Consider the following 23,305-nt stretch of genomic DNA (forward strand, 5'->3'; position numbering starts at 1 on the left):
TACCATTGCTAAAATTTGGAATTCCCTACCAAGCTCTAGTAGAACTATTTCCAATCAATTATCCTTCAAAAAGTCTCTAAAACCACATCTCTTAGCCCTATGCAAATGTACACATGGCTACAACTACAGAGCATCTTCCCCCCACCTGATCTCACTAACTTTTTTCTCCCCTCTGATTAGCAATTATGTAGCTATCTTTTGCTGTCTTTACTCTACAGTATCCAAAGCAGATGCTATATTGTACTTTGTATATTTTGTATATAATGTATACTGCCTTTGTTTCCTAGCTAGACATTTATAATAAGATTGTACGCCTGTTTTTTAAGTTATCTCTCTATGTATGTAGAAAATGTGATTGTATTTAAATTTCTTTTGTATGTGGAGCTTTTCTCCCTGGGCCTCCACTGAAAATGGGCACTCTTTGGCCCAGTGGACCATCCCGGTAAACAAATGCAAATAAATAAATAACTGCACAAAGCAGGAAATGTGTAATAAAGAGCACAAATGGAAATATTTATTGAAGACTTAAATTGGCAATGTTGTAGATAGATGAGGGTCAACAACTAACAGTAAGATACCAGGAGATAAGATAAATGGTGATGTATAACAAATTTTCAGGAAGGTCTCCAGGAACAGATGGTATTTCAGTAAAGTTTGTAAGTTAGGAGGGAAGAGAGTGATAAAGAAAGCTGTGGTGGTTATATTATCTAAAGACTGTAATAACCCATGACACCCAGCTTCTTATAGACCCCTTTCAATTTTAAACAACTATTATGAAGCCTTTATGCCTATACTAGCTAAAAGAATGAGAAAACCACTGCAAAATTGACAGATTTGGATCAATGAGGTTTTGTGAATGTGAGGGAAACATATGTCAACATTAACAGATTTAGAGGCAAAAAGAATCTAAGAAAATACTGCTGCTGTTTGTGGGTATTGATGCAAAGACAGAATTTGATAGAATAAGCATGGATTTTATGAGTAGGGCAATGGAAGCATTTCATTTTCCTGATACAATAATAAGGTTAATTAGGAGGATATATCTGACTCTGATAATTTGTGTTTGAACAGAGGAACCAAGCAGGGGTGTCCTCTTTCCCCTGTTGTTATTTGCTTTGCACTTAGAGACATTTGCAAAGAAAATAAGGGACTCGGCAATGCAAGGATATGATTGATAAGGTTGTTGTTGTGTCTTTCGGCTTTTCCCGGTTAGGGGTCGCCACAGCGGAACTCCGGTCCACTAATGATTGGTAGTAGATTTTTACATGCCGAGTTGCCGGCCCTGATGCACAACCTTCAATGAAGGTACGCCCGTTCACGCATGTCTCCACACAGAAGGCGCTCTAGCTGAGAATCGAACAGGACAACATCTAACTGTGAGGCGATAATGCTACAGCAGCACCACCACCGCAATCAAGAAAATTTGTTCTTATTTGCAGATGATGCTATTTTGTACCTGATAAATCCATAAAAGAATATCAAGTGTTGTGGAACACTTTGAGACAGTTTCAAGTCTTTATGGGATATAAAATTAATGAAAAGAAAACAAGGCTATAGCAGCAAATTATGTACGCAAACATGAATTGGTTCAGTAATACCCATATTTCTGGGGACATGTTAAAATGACATATTTAGGAATATGGATTAAAAAGGTTGCTGTTATGGTAGTTAAGGATATGTGGGAAGACACCAAAGAAAAGAATACAAAAACTGAAAAACTGGAAGCTTGTGTTTATAGATATGGATGACAAGATACAAGCAAAGAAAATGTTTTTAGTCCCTTTAGTTTTATAGATGGATATATTTTGTCAAGTGGAGGAGAAATTGTGGACAATAATTAATAAAGAGTTAAAGTCATTAATCTGGGAGGGGAGAGGGCAAGAGTTAAGTGGGATGAGTTGATCCTTCCAAAAGAACAAGATGGTTTAGGATTACCTGACTTGAAGTGATATTTTAGAGGTACACAGTTAAGGGTCCTATGTACAAGACAAGTAGAAGATTATAATTCAAAATGGAAAGGGATGATGAGGATGGAGCAGGGATGGGGAAGTTCAAGAAATAGGGAGATGGATTTTGGATGTACTTCCTTAAGGAGAATAATAAGAACCATGCAGAAAATTATATTTATAAAATAGCAGAAAGTATTCCAAGAACTAAGCCAACATGAGAATGGAGAAAGCAGGTTTTGCCAAGAGGGGTGACTGTAATTAGGAGTACAGAAAATAGGCAAGAGAGAGATGGAATTTATTGGAGAATACTGGCAAATAAACCATCTTACTGGGAGCAAATAACTAGAGAGAGAAAGGTAATAGAGTGGGATGAGGCCAAGAAGATGTTTGGACTACAGGCTAGACTCAGCCTTTGGTACCAGAGATTGATAGAGTACAGACAAAGGGGAAAGGAATAGGGGAATCTTAAGTCAAAGACCTACTCTTGTAGAGCCTTTAGTTGAATCTAGAATAAATGCTGCTGTCAAAAAAGGGATATAACATAATGCATGATAACTTTAAGAATCAAAAATAACTACAGATACTCCACCAAAAGTTGCCTGCTCACAAAAATTCCAAAGGAAAGAAAAAAAAAAGCAGGTACTGGCCACCACGCTTTAAGAATCAATCAGATGAGATTAGAAAGGATCAGGAAGAGAGACTGGAAAAGCAGTTTACAAGAGAACAATGGGAGGACATATAATGGCTCCCAAATATAAAACAAATTCCAGAAGGTTTATGATCCCCATACCCAAAATATTCTGTGTATTTGCAAATAAAAACCATTTTACATCTAAAATAATTCTGTGTGAGGGCCATTTCACAAACATAATTTATTTGTATTGATGCACCGTACATTACATGTACTGCCTGTAATAATGCTGCAGACTTCCATGCCATTATTTTACATCACATAAATCCAGTATAACCACATCAACATATAGAAGCTGCTATACCTACACAAAAAAGCACTGGGCCAGTGGAAAAAAGCCATCCGGGTGGAATTCCAACCTTAATAAACTATACAACAAAAGAAACCTATGGCAAAAACTAACTTGAACAATACCCAGAAAGATATAAGCTCCTTCATCAGCCTAAAGTCAGCAAAACCAAATGTAGGTAAAAATAGCCACCTAGGTCAAGGATTACCACAAGGCTTTCTTCATGTATGTCTAAAACCTCAAAAGCAATACACAACAATGTATCATATTAATTGTAAATGGTGCCACCTCCACAGAACCAAAGGATATAGCTAGCAACCTGGCTGACAAATTGGGCTCACACTTTGCCCCTCCCCCAAGATATTCCTCAGGAAATTCTGATATCCATCTTATTCCCAGCCATCACTAGACAGCAAGTCCTCATGATGGTCTCCAATGCCAAAAATACTACATTAATGGGTCTTGATAATATCCCAACAGGCCTTCTTAATGGCATGAAACATGATTTGGCCACAGCTTCCAAATGGGCATCATAATTAATGAACAAAGGACTGCAACTTTTGTACCACTGCACAAGGGGCCCAGGAAACTACCAGCTTATTAACTTAACAAGCCTGTTGTGCAAGGCAATGTAGGTGATAACCATGAATATCATAAATGATAATGTAACCTAAAAACACTGAAACATCGTCAGTTCGGGTTTGGCAAGGGCAGGTCTCACCTGGTAAACCTGGTGGGCTTCTTTGAGAAGGTTACAAAGAGGTGGATGAGGGCATATTAGTGCATACTGCTTACCTCAACCTGGCCAAGGCATTTGACACAAGACCCCACTCAGGCATTGTTAATAATGTCACAAAATTGGGTATTAACCATTATGTCACCCACTGGATAGCCAGCTGGTTGACTGGCATGATCCAGGAAGTTAGAGTTGGAGAATCTACTTGCAAAAAAGGCTGGTTATTAGTGAAGTCCCCAGGACTCAGTGCTGTGGCCATTGCTGTTTGGCATCTACTTCTCTGAAATCAAGGCTAATGTCAAGGACCTCTGGCTGACCAAGTCTTCAGACAATTGTGAACTGAGAGCAGTCATTGATTCCTTAATGATACTAATATCCTCCAAGAGGACAAGACACAGAATAATAACTGATGGCAAAGTCATGGGCTAAACCTCAGTGCTAAGAAAATCATCATAGTATCTTTCAGCAAGATGGCCACTCTTGCAAACTACCACATTAATAATGCACCCTGAAATTAGAGCCTGTAGTCAGGGATTTGGGAATGCATGTAGCCAGAGGTATGATGCAAAATGTATAAGTAAAGGTATGGCATCTAAGTCCAAACATGTTATTATACCATTGTGCTCTACCCTTTTAAGACCTGTAATTGAGTACAAGGCCTCCTTTGTTATATACCTCACAAGGCATATGCAACAATTGGAGTATCTGCAGAGATTGCCCACAAAAAGAATACAAGGGGTAGAAAACATGTCCTTTGCAGAATACCTGAAATCATTTTCTCATTTTCTACAGGCTGCTGAGAGGCAACCTGTGCCAAGAATACAAAATGTGCTAAGATCCAGCAATAATGAACTTCTTACACATTCAGAAAACAACATCAGAAATACCTAAGTTAGGGACCTAAACCTCATCAGCAACATAAATACACATGCTGGAGGGACAAGTATGTATCTCAAAGGCTCCCTCTTCTCTGGAAAAGGCTTCCCATCCATGTGAAGCAGAGGTTTTCCTTGCGTGTATTCAAGCAGAATCTGCAAAACTAACTGAAGAACCACAAAATGCCCCCCTGGTCTGTCACCCATGTCTCTGCTAGAGAGAGGAAACTTGTAGTTGTTTGCTTACCTAAGAATATGTATTCTGCAGTAAACATTTGGGAACCTTGGACTACAAGACCCTTGGGCTGCATCTAAAGCCACCTGTGGACCTACAAAGCTGTTATATGTATAGATCTGCAATTGTGGGACTCCAGATATATCTGTTGACCTCATAGGATCCAAATGTAATGAAAGTTTTGAAACATGAGGAGAATAAATCTAAGATGACATCTCTGCTTAATCTAGCAGAAGCATATCGATAACAAGCAGGAATGGAAATCAAACCAGAAGTGGATAAAAATCATGCAGCAAATGAATGTGTCAAAAAACAAAAGAAAGAATATAAGGTGAAGGATCAGATGAAAAGGCAATAAATGTGGAAAAAACAAATATAGTTGCAAGTATAGAAAACTTCTTGAACAGCCTTACGTTGATCAAAAACAAATGCAGGAATGGTTAAGGAGAGGTGAATTCACATCAAGAAATGAAAGGTTAATATTGGCAGCCCAAGATGATGGGCTACATACACACTGGTATACAAAGTCAGTCGAACATGTGGGAGAAACAGACATATGTAGGTTTTGTAAAACTGAATTAGAAACAGTCACACACCTTGTTGCTGGTTGCGACACACTAATGGCAGAGGGACTGTATACTGAAAGGCATAATAATGTGGCGAGACTGTTACACTGGAGATTGTGCAAACATTATGGTATTGAAGTGGCTTAAAAACACTGGAAACATAAGCCACAAAGAATCATTGAAAAGGATGAAGCTTATATCACATGGGATCACCCAATACCAACAGTTCAAAAGACAGATGCTAGAAAACTGGACATAGTGATCCAAGAAAAAAAGAAAAGTAGCATTGATCATTGAAATCGCCACAACTAGTGACTACAGTGTCTTGCATACAGAGAGACACAAAGTCATAACATACCTTGATTTGCAGGCAGAAATGAGAGCCATGTGGAAGAAAGATACCCAGACAGTTCCAATAGTAGTATGAGCAACGGGTCTTATAAAAAAGAATTTACAATCGTATTTAGATATATTACCAATTCATGTAACACCATACGAATTGCAGAAGGAGTCATTACTGGGCACATTGCGAGTGCAGCAAAGAGCACTTTTGGCTAACATCAAAGAGTGAAACATTACTAATTTCATGAACTTTAATCATACTTTGAATAAGGAATGCAGTCCATTCCTGTCATGGTATTAGAAACCCAAAAGACTTGGAGAAATTAAAAACTGATATAAGTATTTTTGCCCTTGCTCTGTCTCAGTGCTATTTAACAGTTATGTACTACATTTATTGCTTTGTTTGAAAGTCTAGCTATTTATCAGCCTGCACTTGTTAAAGAAATGCCATCTGTTTGTTACTGTACTGCTTTTAGGTCATTTTACTAGTATCCTGATATTTCCTAATCTCCTTTGATACTGAAAAAGCTGTGTCGAGTTTGTCAAGGTTCTCCTGAGTTTGTCAAAATATTTCCAAGTTTTGCAATGTTTTTTATGTTTGTAGAAGCTTTCCTACATTTGCACCTATTTTTTTCTGCATTTGGGAAAAATTCTTCGGTTTGTGAACTTATTTACAAGGATCCTTCATACTTCAAGATTTCTGCCTTTTGTTGTAAAACATTTGTTACTGCAATGCACTTTGGTGGGAGCAGAAGGCTGATTCAACTCATTTGAGTTGGAAACTGCTGATGAAAGACTTATTGTATGTTTGTCTGATTGGCCTAAGGGCTTAACCCTTTAAAAGTCTTTCATCCTGCTGATATAAAATGCACAAATGTGGTTACCAGCCTGTACCTTGTATATACTCAAACCTCTCCAGTTTAAAATTCTCTATAGGAAATGCTGCCCACATTTACCCACTGTTCATAGCTGCTCGAGGAACTGCTGTTTTGTGCAGAGGCCAGCACCACTACTACTAAACACTCTCACTTAAAACTTTAAATGACTCTCCCCTACTCCTTCCCATCTAAGGATCTGGTACAAATGATAGGCTCTTCCCTGTCATCAAAGTTTCCAGCCTGATGGATATGGGCATTCTGAGGCAGTGTAGAAACTGCCTAATATTTACTGATAACCTCTTAATTTTAGAGCAGACAAACATGGTGTGTGAAAGATGTAGATACACAATATAGAGGCAAAGCTCTCACATGGACATACACAAAAATGCAAACCAGGTTGTCAGCATTACACCCAAAACACTGACTGCCAACATTAAGGAACAAATACATAGACCCGTTTATGCAAAGGTAGTCGCATGTAATCTACCCAAACCTCTAAGAACTCCTAAAACCATCTCTCAGTGGTCCCATGCACAGTTAAAAAAAACAGTGCCCCACATAACACATAATGCTGAAAAATCATAGTAACCCCTCTTCCAAGACCATAAGGCAACACACCACATGGTCAAACATTCTAGTTATTAGGAAATCTGCTGTTAGATGTACTGATATCCACCTTACCAGGCTAAACAAGAAGGTCTGCCTGGAGCCAGAATTCACCAGATCATGCATACACTTAGGTGTTCAAACTACAAATGCCAGTATGATCATAGGATCATACGTTCATAGGAGGTTACTAGGCTATTGGCCCTGAGGCCCTTATAAGCCTAGCCAAGAGTTTAGCCCATGTTTAGGCAAATCAACACCCGATACCCCTGTCCAGCTGGGACATGGATGGAATCCCATGGGTATATTTTCTGTTTCCCATCCAGTTATCCAGATTGTGCTTAAAAGGAGTAAAGAGGTACTCTGCTTGATGTGGAGAGGGAGTCTATTCCATAGATGGGGTAGTCTCTGGGACACAAATCTGTCCCACCAACAAGTCTTGTTGATGTTACAGACCAGGTTGAGGCTGCACGTGCAGGTTACTTGAGTGGAACTTGACTTGCGGATATGCAGCAGTCCCATCAAGGTGGGGTCCGTAAATGCCTTGTATGTTGGATAGAGGTCACTTCTGAGGAGTCTGTATGAAACCAAATAGGTGAATAGGACTTTTAGCTTATCTTTGTATGGTAGATGTTTGAGGCCCTGGCTTCTCCTGGTGAGGAACCTCTGTGGACTCTCCAGCTGCAGCATGTGCTTTGCGAGGTACATGCCAAAAGGAGCATTGTACTCAATACTGGGCCTTATAAGGGAAGAAAACAGGGATGTTATGACCTCCTTGTCCCTGGATGAGAAACCCTTACTTATGAGGTGGGCCATGTAGAAGGCTTTCTGTACAACAGAAGCAACATGGTGGTCAAAAGTCAGGTTGCTATCAACCTGGATACCCAAATCCCTCACGCCTGATTGAGTGCTTAGGACATTGTTATTAATGTGATAATTTGTGGGGACGTCATTCTCCCCAAAGGGGATGATGATACATATTTTAGTATTCAGCTTAAGGCCATGTTTCTGGCATCAGTCATTTGTCTGAGTGACACCCTCTTGGAGGATGTCCACATCACTAGGGGAATTGATGACAGAACCCAGCTTGCAGTCATCTGAAAACTTGGTCAGCCATAGCCCACTGGTTTTGGCCTGCACATCAGAAAAGTATATCCCAAATAACAGAAGCCCAATGACCTAATCTGGGGGTATGCCGCTTGTTACAGGTCTACTGCTTGAGGTGGATTCCCTATTTTGACTATGTGGATTCTATCAGTGAGCCAGTTTGCTACCCATCTGGTAACATATGGATTGACACCTAGTTGAGAGAGTTTATCTATTATGCCACAGTGGGGAATACTGTCAGTCTTTGACCAAGTCAAGGTAGGTGGTGTGCTCTGTCTTCCTCTCATCTATGGCTTTGGTGACTGCCTCGAAGAAGTTGGCCAAATTTAGCAAACGTGACCTCCCCTTGACAAAGCCAAACTGTGCGGGATCAAGTGTTTGAAGGTTGCCAATGTCCTTGTTGATGAGGTCCATGATAATCCATTCCATGGCCTTGCAGATCAGGCTAGTTAGGCTGATGGGTCTTTAATTTTCTGGATCGGTGGACATCCACCTGTGTGTAAAGGGATGACAGCAGCTGTCCTCCACAGCTGGGACAAAGCCAGTACTTAGGCTTTGGTTCAATAGGGCGCCTAGTGGTGTTGCAAGTTCCTGCCTGAGTTCATGTAGGCTGCAGCTTGGGATGTTATTTGGTCCCATGGAGGCAGTAATTTTTGCCTTTGAGAGAGCAGTGATGACCTGTTCCATAGATATAAGTGGAAGGGGCAGGTACCGGGGATGTCCTCATTTACTGATGGGGGGACAGAGGGGTAAAGTTTTTGCTGAATCTGTCAGCCAGCAAGTTTGCTATATCTACGTCATTTGTATATGTGGTGTCCTTGACCACCAGTTCTGAACAGATCTGGGTGCTTCCTTCAAGGTTGCGGACATATGTGAAGAAGGCTTTATGATTGTCTCTAGTAGATGTGGCCAATTTGGACTTAAAGTTTGCTTTGGAGGATTTCACTAGTGCTCTTATTTGCTTGTTAAGGCTAAGGAGACATTGCTTCCAGTTGGGCACCTGCTCCTTCTTGGTCTTGGGCAGCAATTTTTTTCCTTTTGTTATAGAGTTTATTTATTGTAGATGTCCACCAGACAGGTCTACTCTTCCTTGCCCATATAGTGCTTTGGTGTAGTTTTGGATATTGGTGCCAATTCCTACAGAGTGGGAGGTAGCTATAAAGCTGTTTATACCATCCCTCAGGAGGCTGTAATCAGCTTTGGAGAAGTTTTTATGTCTGACCCTAGCTAAAGAGGGGTTGGTAGAGATGGTGACTTTGAAAATGATGGCTTTATGGTCAGATCTTACCAGGGAGGATGATACAACAGGGATGCAGCAGTGGTTACTCATGTTGATTAATACCAAGTCCAATATATTATCACCCCTTGTGGTGGGTATCAACTAGCTGTTCCAAGGCATTTGCATTGACAAAATCAAGGAATCTCTGGGCATTTGTCCTCTGGCATGAGTAGTTCTTCCAATCTGTGTTTGGGAAGTTAAAGTCATCCAGGATCAGGGTAAAGAGTTGAATCTAGATAGATTCGAACAGGTCCAATTAGGCAGATTGGGCATCTTGAGTCAGATTTGGGGGCCAGTAGCTAGCTATGATTTGAATAGGGGTCTTATCAATGATTAACTGCACCGGGAGTGTCTTCTGTGCATTATACTGTTTGACAAGCCTGGAGGTGTGTATGTCTTTAATGTATATTGAAACCCCACTTCCTATGGCTTTACTGCCCAGTTTGCGGTCTGAATGTATGATAGGATGAGTAACCAGATAAGTCTGAGGTGTTGGCTGCAGCTTTGAACCAGGTTTCTGTGACTACACAGATGTCAGCATTTTCCAGGGTTAAGAATGCTTACAATGAGTGCAGTTTCATGTTTAGACTCTTAGCATTTATCAGTATGACCTGTAATTTGTGTTTTGTTGAAATTTTTATGGTGGTAGTTTTAACCTCATCACTTTTCCTAAAAAAGGCACTATAGGGGAGGCAAGAGCCTTTGCCAGAAACCTGAATCCCAGGTGAGACAGATGCAGGCCATCTCTAGCAAAGCATCGTGGTCTGTCGATCATTTCTTCCCAGGCTGTCAGGTACTGGATCCCCCTGGAATGACACCAGAAACTAAGCCAATAGTTAAAGTCAGTCATTTTCTGTTTTTATTGAGGCATCATTCTTGGTAATGGCAGAATGCTGCTTAGGCTGGGGACATACCTGCTTGGGACATATAATCAGCAAGTTCAATCATATCTTTCTTCATATAGTCCAGAGAGGTATATCATAAGTCATTCACGCCAACATGAACTATGACAGAGTCATAACAGTACCTGTCATAGTCTATGTGAGAGTAAATGACCTAAGTCCTACCTCAATGGACTATATGAAGAGCTCTCTGAATATGTGTCTCAGGTGAATAATAACTTCAGAGATAAATGTAAAGTGCCAAAAGCAAACCAAAAATCGCAAGATAGGAACTCAGGAAGCAACCCAAGTCTTGAAAATAATTTATTCAGCAGCTTGAAGTAAATAATACATCCACATAAACGTTACACTTGTAAATGCATTTTTGTCCTCTCTTGACTTCATCAGATAAAACATATCTGATGATGGTATAGCTGGCACTTGAACAGTTATTTTTTTTCACTTGCTTTACTGCTAGAATGCCTATTCCATATAGGGTCATTGTTAGTTTTAGAATCTCAAAGAGACACCAATGGTGTGTTGGAGAGAAAGGAACTATGCTGGCAGTTGAAATTAAATGCATTCAGAAAACTAGGAGTTTACTATTGTTCTGTTAAGAGAGTATTGAATTTATGTAAGCTGCCACACAACCTGTAAAGGATTTTTAGGGGGGGTTTCGAGGAATATCTTTATGTACTAAAAATATGCTGTATAACAAAAAAATAAAAATATTCTACAGAATGTAAGTAAGTATATATATGTTTGGTTACTTTAACTTAATTTCTGCTTTGATTAGATTTATTACATCACACCAGAGATTTAAATAATAAATTCAAAACACAGATTTTTTTCATGCCACTATTACCATGTTGTATTGGTATAATTCCCCCATTTACCATAATGGTGGATGCTCATGCATACACCTGCACACTTTTATACATTACTAGTTTACTTCATCCACTGTTTTCTGTATTTCTGTATGTTTTTTTTTTACTAGATTTTGTTGTATAAACATTTTTGGGGCTGTAAAAATAAAAACTGTCATGACAGTTTTTTTAGCACTGACTTTTTTTCTGAGTTGTTAATAAGTTAGTTTTTTATGCAGGGATGGATATTTACTAGATATTATCAGAGATATACATTTTTATATTTAGATGATGTTTATCATTAGATAGTTTTGTTTTTCTTGATTTTATATAGATACCATAGATTAGTACTAAGCTAACAGCTGTTGTGAGCCATTTTACACCTATCCAATTATTCCTTGTGAGACTCAAACCCTACACCTTGTGTTTATAAGGCAAATACCTTAACCATTAGGCCACTGTCACAGACATAATAAAAGCTTTATTGCATTAGTTAGCTGAAAGCTATTTTAGTTAAAAATCGTTTTATGTATATGTTATGTTTTTCTTAATACCTGATCTTAGAATGTGGGTTGCAAATAGATAGGTAGTGTTTTCCTTAACTAAGATTTAGTTTGATCTAATCAGTAGTGGTGTGTGGAGGTGGGTACATGCTGTTCTAAAATGCACTTTTACAGCCCTGTTTATATTGTTTTACATGAATATGCGTGTTTAAAATTAAACAATAGGTATATTTTCCACACCTACTTCTAAGTATATTTCATATGTTTACCATTGTTTGAATATTTCTGATTTTTTGTTACTGAGCATTGCCATATTGCTTTGAAACACTTCTTGGCTTTCATGATTTTTGGAACTTATTGTAACTGAGCTCATCAACAACGTTTTAAGACCACTAATTTCTCAGTTTTTTACATTTAACAAATTCAGACATATTCTATTATCTTCATTTTCCATTATCAAGATATTGTCCCCATTATCTGCAAGCTATATATCCAGACTTTTTTTTTTTAATTTTCTTTCAACTCATTGCATCCAGTTTTTTGTCAAATTATATTTTCAGTACCATTTAATATTCATTTGCAGAAAACCTGCATGGTTGGATTACAAAATCAATCTTGCACACGTTCTTTGTGGTCTTTTATTTATTTTATATAATGGGAGCAGAAACAACACACCCAGTGGCTAGGCAGTTTAAAGAGTTGTGACATGAAGCGATAGAGGTATGGCATATGGTGTTGCTACAATGTCCACTGTATTTACAATACAATAAGAAAGAATGATTCTTACATTAAGAAAGTTATTTTATACTGAAGTAATAATTAACTTAAAATCCACATGGACTAAATATGGAAATCAATTGGAAAGTATTCTTGTAAATGGTTGTTAGTAAGGTACGTTTCATTACATGAGTTGTATATTAAAGAGTGAAGGGAATTGTAGTCTTATCTTCATGATAGGCTGTAATGCCAGTGTGATAGTGAGTGGAATAAACTGGACAAAGCAGACAAGCGTCTCTTGTTTTGTTATTTTCCAGCTGTTCAGTGTATTATATTTAACAAAAGTCACTTTACTCAGAGTAAGCTGCGTATAAGTAATGTGTACATTATTACAATCTGAACTTTGGTCTAATCATCTCTTATCAACAAAGTCACTGTTGTCAGGAGCTCATGAATGAGTGGTATAAACTGAACAAATCAGACAAGTGTGCCTTATTTCATTAATGTGACTTTGTTGCTAGATATGGTAATTTTACACTTTGTTATTATTGGTGATTGGGGCTCGTAACTTGAATTTTTTTCCACGTGACACATGATAGGCTAGTTACAATTGTATTCATATAAACATAAATTACATGTACATATTTCTCATCTGAATGAAAATGCATGCAAAACATTGTATTCAGACATTAATATGTCATACCCAGATATTTAGATATAATAGGATGTCTACAGAATTGTTGTATATAAACGTATAACATTGTATTCAGACATTAATATGCCATAGTTTAGATATAATAGGATGACTACAGAATTGTTGTATATACATGTATAACATTGTATTCAGGCATTAATATGCCATTCCCAGATATTTAGATATAATAGGATGTCTATGGAATTGTTGTATATACGCGTATAACATTGTATTCAGACATTAGTATGTCATACCCAGATATTTAGATATAATAGGATGTCTCCAGAATTGTTGTATATACACGTACAACATTGTACTCAGGCATTATTCTGTCATACCCAGATATTTAGATATAATAGGATGTCTACAGAATTGTTGTATATAAACGTATAACATTGTATTCAGACATTAATATGTCATACCCAAATATTTAGATATAATAGGATGTCTACAGAATTGTTGTATATAAACATATAACATTGTATTCAGACATTAATATGCCATACTCAGATATTTAGTTATAATAGGGTGTCTACAGAATTGTTCTATATACATGTATAACATTGTATTCAGACATTAATCTGTCATACCCAGATATTTAGATATAATAGGATGTCTACAGAATTGTTGTATATACATGTATAGCATTATATTCAGATATTAATCTGTCATACCCAGATATTTAGAAATAATAGGATGTCTACAGAATTGTTGTATATAAACATATAACATTGTATTCAGACATTAATATGCCATACCCAGATATTTAGTTATAACAGGATGTCTACAGAATTGTTGTATATACACGTATAACATTGTATTCAGACATTATTATGCTGTACCCAGAAATATGATGCAATTGCCTGTCTAACTGTTTTGCTATATGTGCCTTTCTGAATCAGGTGATTGCTCAGTTAACAAATATAAATAAATAAATACATAAATAAATTAAATAATGGGTGGAATTGTGACACCTTAAGTTTGATAATGCACCCCCCTCTTACTTTCCTTTACTTCTCTGCGTTGCTTTCCCTTTACAAAGGTTATAACACAGTAATATTTATCTTCAGTTTTGTATTTCCTTCTCCTTTATTGCTTTATATGAAACTGCTCATTAAAATTGTACTTCATTTCCATTTTATAAATGATTAGGTTAACTCTGCAGTAATGTTATTGGGGTACAGAGATAGACAGCACTCAGTCTGCCCTTACAAGTTCTGTTAGAGACATGCTAATTATTTGGGGAGAATACACTTGGTTCTGGATGCTAGGATTTTAGCACATAGCTTGGCATTAATATTAACAGGAAAAAAAATCAGGTGTTTATTAGGATAACTAAGATGGGTTATTATTGCAGATTTGTAAGAATAATAATAAAAAATAACTGCTTGAGAGAGTCTTGGACATCACCTGCTGATTGAATTAAAGAAAATATGTCAGTCACAGCAGGTGTTAACCGAGGTTAGAGGAACATGTGCAAGACAGCACTGAGGCTGTCTAGACCTAGGGCTTTTAATAGCTTCTGACACCTCATGTTGTGAGACTGAGCATCTAAGGAGGTTAATGCCTTTGTGAGCTAAATGGGAAATTCAGTGTGGAAAGTTTGCAATATATCCTCAACAGAGGGTGTGGTGGGAGAAGCATATTGCTCAGCATGGAAGGAACAAATACTATATTAAATTTCATGGACTCTAGCATTTCTGCACAATATTATTTTATAGTTCCTTTCCTTAATCCTGTATGAATAAAATATTTAAAATAATTTAGATAATCTGCTATTCACACTCCATCTAGACTTATCAAAGGCTTTAGATACTGTCTGCCACTAAAGTCTCCTAAATAAACGTTTCTGCTTAGGCCTTACAATTTTTTCTCTCCTCTGGTTGCAGTTATTCAAATTACAGAGAACAAGTTATAAAATGGTAGCCTCAGCATTCCATTTTCCTCTACATAACTATCAACATTCCTCAAGGATCCATATAAGGTCACTTACTATTCAAACTTTTCAACAATGACATTCAGTCTGGATCCTGGGTGACACAGAGGTGCAGCAGATACCATTGTGACCTCACAGTAAGAGGCTCCCTGGTTCATTTCTCAACTGGGTTGCCTTCTGTGTGGCATCTCCATGTCCTTCCTGTGTTCATATGGGCTTCCTTCAGGTGCTCCGGTTTCCTCCCACATTCCAAAGATATGCTGTAGGTGCTTTGGACACTCTACATTGGCCATAGGTATGAGTGTGTGTGTGTGTGTGTGTGTGTGTGTGTGTGTGTGTGTGTGTGTGTGTGTGTGTGTGTGTGTGTGTGTGTGTGTGTGTATGTGTGAGTGTGTGGTGTGGAAGAACTACTTTGGCAGGAATAGCCACCTGGCAGTGTAAACTTTGGGTCTAGATGATTGTCACTGTTGAAGTTACACCCTGACCCCATGTGCAAGAATGAGAAAAAGGGGTTGTTGATGGATGGATACAGTCTGCATCCTTGCATGCCTCACATGTATAAAACACTGGAGACTACTCTCATCTGCACTGCAGAAATTATATTTGCTGTCCAATAAATAGCCCAGGAATCCTTTTCTTCATTTGAAACCTGGCTTAGCAATTCTCAACTTCTTGTCATCCCTACACAAATAAATAAATACATCATTTGATACTATTCACACCTAAACAGTATAACACTTAAATAATCTCTTTACCATAACATCAATGAATAGTATATAAACTGAGCTTGTAACAGACACCAGGTTACTGGTAGTCACCAATGATGACCAAATTAAATCTGATCTCGACGTACTACAAGCCATTAAAAAAAGAAGAAAAAAAAACAACAGCAAAAAAAAAATAAGTCTTCAGAGCTAAACCTTCCTCACTGACACTGCAAATGAATAAGCATTGACACATCCTGGCTAATACCAACCTTCCTATATGTCTCTCCAGTGTTGACTAACTTAACATCTTCCATAACCTCTAACTTACAACAATGCTACAAACTAACTAACTAAATAAACAGCCAAACATCCACCCAAGTAGAAACCACCACTGCTTGGCTCTCAAAGAGTTAAACTGTCTTGAACTCTCGCATTTTCTTACTTACAACTACTAATAATATATAAATTACTACACAAGCAAAACAGATGTCTAAATATGTTCATCTATCCCTACTCCCAAAGCATAACCTTGTGTTTCAATGACAAATTGCTGCTTAACATAACTAAATCCAAAAACGCAGCAGGAGATTTATTAAATTCTAACAATGGAAATCTATAACTGTTTCTTTGAGGCAACTTGAAAATCTAAAATCAAAAACAGAAATGAAGATTCACCTTGCACATATTTGGCTCTGTTCTTGATCTCCATACTCCACTTTTCCAAATAACTAACAATCTATAGCTGACCTCACACAAACCTTGACTTCCACCTTCCTCAAATCATAACCATATTGCTTCATAACAGCCCTGTAAGTGCTATAAACCTAGTATGAATATCAGATGGAAAATATCCTCCAATTTTTATAGGTTCATAGCTAAGTACTTGGCTAGCTGCCCTTGTGGGCCATTTTAACCCTAGACAATTTCCCTTTTTTGTGCTCGAAATAACCTATCCCATTTCTTTTAGTTTGGGGTTACCCATCCCATGGTTAATAATTATACACTACCTCTAATGAGAATAACTGGTACCATACCATAGAAAAATTGAGGGGGACCCATGCATGTGATAAATCACTTAGGAACTCTCTCCGTTAGTAGTAGAGGGAGCAGTCCTGATAATAATTTTCTGTTTCCTGTCTATAGACCCAATTTACACTTGAATATAAACAAGGATGAACTTTGTTTTACTGTATGTGTATGTGGAGTCTGTTCCACAGCAGCAATATCCTCTGTGAGACATACCTGTCCTTCCAAACTGTTCTGTTGATATTGCAAAAGACGTTTGATTCCTAGCCTGAGTATTACTGATGCCATTTGATTTGATGATGTGCAGTAAATCCATCAGTCATTGGTCACAGGATGTCTTGTGTGACAGACACAGGTCACCTCTTAGTAGTCTGTAAAATACCAAGTATGGTGACAGGGCATGGAAGTGGTCCATGTAGGACATGTTGTTTAGATCTTGTATCCTTTTAATAAGGTATCTCTGTGGGCATTCCAGTTAATGCATGTGTCTGGACAGATATTTGCTAAAGGGAGCATTGTACTCAATGACTAGCCTAATCAAAGTTTTCATCATGATATTTACCTTATTTTCTCTGTCATCTTTCTGGCTTTCCTCATTCACGTATATTATTTTTTTTTTATTAGATTACTGTATACTCCAGGCACCAAGACTAAAAGCAACCAAAATCCTATCAAGCAATAACTTCTATAAAATTTAACACTACAGTAATATATTGGGAAAATATACTACATATCCAGTAATGGAATTTAGGCTAATGCAATTTTGTTTAGCTATTGTACTGTGTGTAACAGATTGCATGGTAATGGGTTTACTATCATAATGTCGATCACCCATCGTCGAATGTTCATATTGGCGACTCCTTTACGTGAAAGCCATAATGCCAATTTTTCAAAATAGTGAAAAAAACACTGAACTTCAACATTTCTGACCACTCTACACCACAAAACAAGTGCTACCATAGGTCAAAAAGGGGGCAAGATTTTGCGTTTCAGAATATCGGTGTGCAAAATTATCAACAGTCGCAGTTCGGAGTTCACATTAGTGGTGTTGATGAGGGGTGATCGACATTTTGATGGTAAGCCATGGTAATGTGCTAATCTTTTAATGTACTGTACTGTAATGTCTGGTTAATGCATTGCTTGGTATTGCACACATCTTTAACATTCTGCACTGCAGTACTTACAATGCACCATATTGTTCAGTATGTTTTTAATTTCTTTTTATTCTATGACTTGATTTATTTTTTTGTTACTATGACTTATACAGTGATTTTATTTTGAACTTTTCTCCATGGGCCTCTGCTGAAATGGATTTTTATGTCCAATCTGACTGTACCAGAAAACAAATGCAAAAATAAATAAATATCCCAGGATTGCTGCCAACAGCCCACTTTTGCATGGAGCTAGTTTAAATAAATGTTAACTCACCCCTTTGGTATATATGCCTATGATCTGGCCCCACATCAAACAGCTGTCTTAAAAGTCAGTAACTGCAACATGCTGATGGGAAAACTGTAAAAAACAAGCCTGGAGGCAGATAGTGAACACATAAACAGTAATTTGGGTCTGTAACAGAGCCGAGTTGTATTCATTCTCTGCCATGGTATGAAGGTTTCTAATCTGTATCATTAGCCAACTAGGTTGTTGCCCGCATCAAGAGTAAAATGATCCTGTGGAAAATCATCCTGCACAAACCACAGCTATAAGTCACGTGTGCCAGATGTGGGAATTATGACAACTGCCTGGGTGGCCTGCTGGCACATTATATATTATACCATTTTCCATAGAGACCACTTGGCAGTTGATACAATGGAACCACTTATGTTTGGTATAACATTGCCCCTTCTTCCCTGGTGGATTCCTTATTGATAATATGGGTACCATCAATGGCTCCTAATATGTCAGGGAAAAGGTTATGTTATAAAATGCCCATATGGTATTGCTTCCCTTCTCTGTCATGCATGAAAACCACATATGCTCCTCCCCACCCCCATTGCTGCAGCATGGCAACAAGAAACTGATGGAGAACCTTTGAGGCAGATGCCAGGGATATACCCACTGTGTCCCTTGTTTATCATTCCTGTAGCTAAGATTCTCAGTGCCACACATTCCTAAATGTCCAGTAAAATGGATACCCCATGTGACCCATGGGCCTGGATATCAATGTGGCACATCTTGACCAGCTCCTACATGGTTACTCTATTCACACAGTAATGGTCTACTATTTCTGTGTTGCAGAAGGCATGACATGTTAGGTACAGACCAAAAACACAGCAGCAGCACCAAGGGTGATGGTGTACACCTCTGTAACTATAGCAGTAAGAATGGCCACTTACATACTCATATTTACTAATGCTGTTGTTACCGTGCATGTTTCCATGGTCTGTCTCCCATAGTGGTTACTGTGAATGTTTCCACGGGCTATCACCCATACTGGTTACTGTGCACATTTCCACAGTCTATCTCCCATAGTGGTTACTGTGTACATCTTTCTATGGTCTCCCTCCCATAAGACCAGGATTTTACTGGGTCAGTAAATGTATTGTCTCGTCATGCAAAATATACACATTTCTAAATCATACCACCACATTGTTGACCCTCATTTGCATCCCCCAGTGTGTTCAATTTAACATTGTTGCTCTTTTCCATATCATTATACATTCATTTACATATTATACAGACTGCTGCATTTTGCAGGCTGCCATGTTGATGCTGAGTGTGTCAGCCATATCTGGTGCATAGCCACTCTTAACACAGCTTCAGCTACCTCTATGTGCAAAATGTTTTTGAGCCCTAGATTTATAAATTAGCTAAAATAGGAGGATTTTTACTGCTGTGCATTTTCTGATGAAAAATAAGGCTGTAACTCTAATGAATGGATTTATTTAATGTCTTCAACTCTCGTTGTTTTGTCACAAGGTCACATATTTTATGACATAAAGGACAATAACATTCATGGATAAAACTAGAGAAGTCCCTTCTGGCAAACTTTCCCACCAAACCTAAAGGAACTCAACATCTATTCCAAGTTCAGACCACAAGTCAAAGCTCATCTGGTTAAATAAAGCAAATCCAAAGGTTAAACTACTGGCCACATCACCTAAATTTCTCTATTTTCTCACTACTTTTCGAGTTTTTCTTCTTACCCTAAAATCCTCTCCTACTGGCAGTAAAACCCCTATATATGTAAACTCAAATCCTTGTTTCTTAAGTTCTGTACTTTAACAAATAAGTTGGTATGTATTGCTGTAATTCCAACTGGCTGGCCTTCAGTTGGTCAGCTTTGATCATGCTACAACTTGGTAAATAAGCAAGGAAACATACATGCATGCATACATAAATAAATATGCACAACATTAATAAAAGGTCAAATGAAGAGTTATAACTTAAATCAGCAGAATGTACAGCTATTCATTGCAATACACAAGACTGTTTGAAAAATCTGTCTCCTTCGCAGACATTGTTTATGATGGGACTTTCTTCTAATGCTGTTGCTTTCCCTGAGTCAGCGTTCTTTACTCCTTGAACTTCATGCACTGGACAGAGTAACAATGTGCTCTTGATGAAGAAGAGGTGGATGTTTTCTTTGTACAGGTATGCTACATACAAGGAATTAGTTCCTCTCTTCATTTAGTAATTCCATTATTTGCTCTTCACTACTTGCTAATGCATCAGATAGGTTGCTGACAAAATAAAGAGATGTCATGGTTTACTTCTAAGTGGAAGATCATGAGGATTACTGTCTTCTGTACATTTGTTATCACACCTGTTCCATCTATGCTGTACATGTGCAGGGCCACCCACAGCTGATAAAATGACCAAGCATGTCAGCTGCATGACTGTGCACTCATGCAGGATTAACTTTTAGTTCCTTTTCCTAGTGACGCATTGTGTTATCTAATCACTCATTTCCCTCTGTGCAGCAAACAGTAAAGTCATATAGAGTTCTAAGCAATTCTACAAAGCTGTGTACTACTTATGCACTTAGAGTTTCATTAGGCCTAATAAGGTGCCTCTCCATATTAAAATAACTTATGCTGGATAATGGACTGGCCACTTCCATGTAACTGGGAGGTCCTCACATACCTTATAAAGCAAAATTCCTTAGTAGCTCCAAGAATGATGTATGGCACCATGTGTTACTGGTGATTTTAATGCTTACCAGGATAGAACAGTAATACATGTAAAGCTTGCACTTAACTACCTGTAGTGTATGACTGTGTAGTTTAAAACACATAGATGCTTATTATCTCCTTGAAAAATATGTTTTAATTGCTGCAGTTGTTTTTATTGTTTTTATGCCAATACTATAAAGAGGGTTTGGGGAAAAGGAACTCTGCATTTTTAAAGTAATAATTTATAACCTTTAATATCTTTTAGAAAACATTTGTATAATATTATTTACTGAAAATATCTAACTGAAGATATCAGTAATTTAGAGAAGTCCTCTTTAACAGGAAGCCAGTAACTGCATATAATGTTAAAATATCAAAAGAATACGTTACCGAGAAATATGACCTGCTCCTCCCTTTAACATATGAAGATAGTTTAAATTAAGGATATGCATGATATATTTGTCTGTATAAGCAATGGCAGGATGTCTGCAGAAGAGTGCAGTACACGTTTAACCCACGCTCACACTGTGAATTTAGATTACAAGCCGTCTTGTGACCTCCAAGACATAACTCCTTTCACATTACTGAAGGATAATATTAAGACTGTTTCATAACTGAGGTATCAATAGGACTGCTCATATTTAGCAACATGTTGCCTGTCTGAATACTGTTTCTTCCTTGGAACCAGAGTTCAGTCCTAATGTCTATTTAGTGTTTCTGTGGAGTTTATAAGGTCACCCTATATCTTCAGGTGTTTTCTCTGTGTAATTTGTCAACTGGTTACTAAATTGTCTCTCTCGCTTTCTCTCCATTCACATGCACATATATATAGCTATCATTCTATCTATCTATATATCTATATACATTTGTATGGTGAAGTAAATTGAAACTTCAATATGTTGAGAGTCAAAAAGTTAACAAAATTTATAGAAAAAATTTGAACGCACAAAGGTCATATTTTGCAACATAATCTATTAGCATGCAAATCCAAAACCATACTTTTTGCAGTAGGAACCTCCTACTATGTAAATATACCAACTCACAAATCATACAATACCAGGAAAAGGGCATATCCACAACCCCAGTGTTATAGTGATGTTGTACAAAAGTCTACTGCTTTCCTGTCTCTTAAAATGAGCAGGAAGGAAAGCTGTCAATTAAATCAACAGTAAATCAATCCCAGAGCTTATATATAATATAAACTGGAACATGTTGCAATAAACTATCATATGTATGTTTCATTGGCAGAGTTTACTTCCATGTGTTTCCATTAAAAGTTCTCATTCTCGGGGGGGGGCATTGTCAGTCACAGTACGTGGGGTTTTCTCTTGTTAAAAATTAAAGTTATGTACTTATAATGACAGATCTGTGTCGTCTGCTTCCATCCTTTCTCAGTGGATGGATCTTTAGATCTGACGTCAGATCCGACTTCAGTCACTAGAAACTTTGGAACCAAAGCTCAGGCTCCTCCCCTTACCCATAACTCCCTCCAATCCCTGACATTACCTCAGATTGAGTTTGCCCTAGAACCAATAAAGGATAAATAACCTTATCCTCAAAGACAAAAGTCTACATACATAATGTTTGACTCATATGCTGCTCTGGAGCTCTAAGTGAACAGAGATAGCTCTAGGACAGAGCCAGTCCAATACAAAAAGTAATGACTTTAGAAATAAAGGAAGGGGGACAGAGAGTGGGGAGTTGTGGGACGATGGAAGTAGACTACATAGATCTATTGTTATGGTTAGCTTATAACCTTTGTATCTGATATTATCTTTTCCTTCCATTGCTCGATGAATGGGAGAGAGTCTCCAGCTAATGAAATGTTTGGGTGGTCTCACAGAAGGATATCCTGGAGGATGTCTGAACCAAAGGCTGCTCTGTCTCTAGAGAGCAAATCTGATGTATAATGAGAAACAAAGATATGAACATTGGACCAAGTAGCTGCAGTGTAAATATCATCAGTGGAGGCTTTTGAAAAGAAAGCAGTAAACGTTTTTACAGATCTAGACAAAAGAACCTTGATGGGCTTGGGTAAAGCCAAGCCTTTCTCTCTGTGGCTTGGCTGGTGAGAACAAAACATATAGCTGATCAGACTTCATAATGTTTTTTAGTACAGTGAATGTAGAAACAGAGCTAACGATGCATATCTAGCATGTGCAGCATGTATTTCCCTTTGCTGGAAAAATTGGGAAAGAAGACTGGTGATAGCTTGATTTAATGAAGTCTTTGCAGCTACCTTAAGAATAAAGGAGGGGCTCATTTGCTGAGATACCCTATCCTTGTGAAAAATGAAGTAAGGATTTT

This window comes from Protopterus annectens, chromosome 13.part0, assembly GCF_019279795.1.
Source record: "Protopterus annectens isolate FY-2018-M chromosome 13.part0, PAN1.0, whole genome shotgun sequence".
Classification (NCBI taxonomy): domain Eukaryota; kingdom Metazoa; phylum Chordata; order Ceratodontiformes; family Protopteridae; genus Protopterus; species Protopterus annectens.